Below are 3,834 nucleotides of genomic sequence, written 5' to 3' on the forward strand. Positions count from 1 at the left end.
AAAAGTTGTCTTAACACACACACACACACACACACACACACACACCTCCGACAATACTAATGTTGAAGAGTTCAACATTTAGTGAAACCTTCTTCTTCTCTTTCTGTCTGGGAGTCACATGTTCAGATCGCTTCCTCTCTCATGTCTGTAGCAGCCGGTTAGCTTAGCTTAGCTTAGCATAAAGACTGGAAACAGTAGGAAACTGCTAGCCGGGCTCCACCTACCTAAAGCTCTCTGATCAACATCATAGATCTGGTTTGTTGCAGGACGTCTCGTGACTTCCTGATGTCACAAGTTGTTTTTTTTTAAGTTTAGAGGGAGCTTTAGAGGTGCTGACAGGTGGAGCCAGCTAAGCTATGCTAATGCTAAGCTAAGCTAACCAGCTGCTGGCTGTAGCTTCATATTTAGCTCACAGACATGAAGGTTGGTTTCCATCCAAAAAGAAGTCGAAATATTGCAAAAAAAACAAAAGTTTTGATACTTTGATGAGGTGGAAAAGTTGAGGTATTGATGATGTACAGGAAGCATGTGACCTAAACGTTTATGGTTGATTGAAAGTTCTGATGTTGTTGTCGTTTGTGTTTGTGAAGACTGAATCTGTTCTGGTTGAATCAGCTGAAGTTTTGGGATTAAAACAGCTGCAATTCACACATTAAAATGTCATTTCTGGTTAATTAGACTTCATTTCAGCAACATGTGCTGTTAATGCTTCTTATTACCTGAAGGCAGGATTATATTATTTATTTTAAATTTACAATAGATTAATGAATAAGTTTGAAAGTCAAAACTTCAACTTTCATCAAGGGGGCTCTTTGCCTTCCACTGCAGTGGTGGATGGAAACCAAACTGGAGTCTCAGACAGAAAGAAAAGAAGAAGAAGAAGAAGAAGAAGAAGAGTTATTTGAGAGGAACCTGAGTCACAGTCAGCTTCTGTGAAGGTGTTTCCATGTTGGTTTGACCTCAGTCTGACCTCTGGTGCTGCAGTTTAATACTGTGTGTGTTGTGTGAATGTGGCTGAACTTCACTGATTGTTTTTTTTTTTTTTCATCACAGTTTGTCAGGAATATTTACTGATAATAATCCTGATTGACATCTGTGCAGATCACTTCCATCCTGTTATCATGAGACTCAAAGTACAAAAAAAAAAACCCTTCAAGCCACTTTTCTACTAACTGAAGGGTTCATTCTAACAGAAACTGGGGTTTTTCTTGCTCGTTAAAACTGGAATAAAGAGAAAAAAATAGGCTGTAATTTATTCAAAGTGCCGTCTCACAACATCAATTTAATTTAAGTATCCGGTTTCCTGATTCTCCTGAGTACTAAAGTATAATAATAGTTTGATTTCCATGTTCTCTGTCAGTGTTAGTTGCGGCTGGTGGACTGAACGTATCCGTCAGCAGGATCTGCTTCACTTCACAGCTGCTGTTTTTATGAAATTTCCTGCAATTTTGTTTCATGTTTTCCAACAAATGAAGTGTTTTAAGCCCAGAGGAGTGATGATGTTTCTGTTTATGTGGCGTCACGCCGACGAATGAACGACACTAAATATTCAGAAATAACGATGTAATCTCAAATGGTTGGAAACTAAAGGGCTGTCTGACTCTGCGTGTGTGTGTGTGTGTGCATGTGTGTGTGTGTGTGTGTGTGTGTGTGTGGCAGGAAGCTCACTATATGAACTGACAGCGGTACTTATATTCTACGCATGTGTTTGAGTGAAACCAGTGTGATGATGGTGCAGGTTTACAGGTTGTGCTGGTGAAGGGATTTAATGCTGCACTAAGCAATATCACACCAACTGTTTGTGTTGTTTCTGTTTACCCATTTATCTTTTTTTTGAGGGGGGGGGGGGGGGGGGGGTTGGGGTTGGGGTTGGGGGGGGATGATGGGGGGTGGGGGGGCGTTTGTGAGTGAGAGTGCACATATATTGACAATGTAACTGCATTAAATTATTTATCCTAAACAAACTGTTGGCTCTGTTTGCTGTTTTTTTGTTTGTTTGTTTGTTTGTTTTTGTGAGATGTGATCCAAATACGCCTCATTTTATCAAATTCAGACGCTGGACAGCAACTAAAAGGTCCTCAGCTGGTCCAGAACAGCAGTACTGATGTCTGATTGGCTACCAGTTCATCCAGAATCCTCCATCTTACCTAGCAGGCTTTAAATGGAGCAGATCCTTCATAAATCTGCTCCATATCCTCCATCATGTCCTCTACGTTCCCTTGGTGCCGGTTACTTATTGTTCCTCCATTCAATAAAAACACCTCTGGTGGTTAAGTCTTTGTCCTCTGAGCTCCACATCTCAGGAATAATAATAATCTACTGCTGCACATTCAGGAGAGACTCTGTGGACACTTTCTCCTGTTTACTGTGACGTCTCCTGATGAACTCACAGAGAGCATGTTGTTGTTTTCAGAGTTTTGTCGCAGTATCCAGAGAACACATTTGCAAATAAAAGAGATCCTGTAAACGATTGGACAAATCATACTTGTACATGCAGGCGTGTCGTCACAGAACGTCCTGTATTCATCATCCTGACAGGCGTCTTAATGCACCATGTTCCTTCTACTCACTTATAGCCTCATCCATCTTTCCTCCGTAGGGGTTTTTCTTCTCTGCCTCTGTTTTCTGAGGAGTAGAAGTTGAATCTTACAGCTTGTTAACTTATCTGCACCTGTCAGGAACCAGCAGTGGAACATGTTCACTGTGCTGTAAGACAGTAAAACATAAAACAATCAATCAATCAATCAATTTTTATTTATAAAGCGCCAAATCACCACAGAAGTCATCTCAGGGCACTTTCCACATAGAGCAGCTCTAGACCGAACTCTTTAATTTACAGAGACCCAACATTCTTCCATGAGCAGCAGCAATAATAAGATAATAATAAGAATAACAACAATCATAACAATAACAACAACAACAGCAACAGCAGCAGCAGACAGGGAAGGACGCCATCAGGACTGTGAAGGACCGCGAAGGCTCGGCCCAGAACCCAGGGTTTCCTGTGAGATGAGAAAGCACAAAAAACTCTGAGAAGAAGCAAAGTTAGTAACATGCATTGATGTTACATGAATGCATACAGATGGAGAGGAGGAGGAGGAGAGAGGAGCTCAGTGCATCATGGGAAGTCCCCCAGCAGTCTAGGCCTATAGCAGCATAACTAAGGGCTGATCCAAGGCGAGCCTGGTCGGCCCTAACTATAAGCTTTATTAAAAAGCTTGAAGCCGACTCTTAAACATAGAACATAAGAGTTTAAGCTTCCATTTCACCTAAACTCACTGGCTTTATTAGTATTATAACACTAATAAAGTTGAAGTTGAAACAGAAAAAGATGTTGAAGGAGGAAAGTTTCTCTGTGCTCATCAAAAATCAGAGTTTAAGACGCCTTTGATATAATTTATGACATCACAACTAGTCTGGAGCCAATCATAGTCCAGTATTCAACTTAGACAATGTGTGATGAGGAAACTTGAAGCCTCCAGTGCACAAACACTGAGAACAGACCTGACAATATTTACATATTCATAGAGAGAGATGGAGGAGAGGATGTTTTAAGTATTTATATATAGTGGAGTCCAACAGTCTCAGACCACTTTCCCCGCTGTGGACTCAGACTTTTGGACTCTGCTGTAAATCTTCAAACATGTCTGAAGGAGATCTTTAATGTAAACCAGGATGTTTCTCTGAACCTTAACAACAGTTTCCTCACATCATAACTCATATTTATTTCCCAGCAGTGATGTGATGATGTGGTTCTGTCACATCAGGAGACACATCTGCAACACAGTTTGTCCTTAAATGTAGAGGTTAACTTGTTAATAACGGCAGCTCTCT

The 3,834-nt window shown here is 40.8% G+C and overlaps 1 protein-coding gene across 2 annotated transcripts in view; it reads left to right on the forward strand.

Moving 5' to 3' along the window:
* Window positions 1-1,686, forward strand: part of LOC137180858 (E3 ubiquitin-protein ligase RNF123) — a 152,243-nt gene extending 150,557 nt beyond the window's left edge. For both annotated transcript variants that reach the window (XM_067586125.1, XM_067586126.1), the window contains exon 40: window positions 1-1,686. This exon is cut by the window's left edge and continues 1,645 nt beyond it. The gene's annotated coding sequence lies outside the window, so the exon portion shown is untranslated.
* The last annotated feature ends 2,148 nt before the right edge of the window (window positions 1,687-3,834 follow it).

Source organism: Thunnus thynnus, chromosome 4, assembly GCF_963924715.1.
Source record: "Thunnus thynnus chromosome 4, fThuThy2.1, whole genome shotgun sequence".
Lineage (NCBI taxonomy): Eukaryota > Metazoa > Chordata > Actinopteri > Scombriformes > Scombridae > Thunnus > Thunnus thynnus.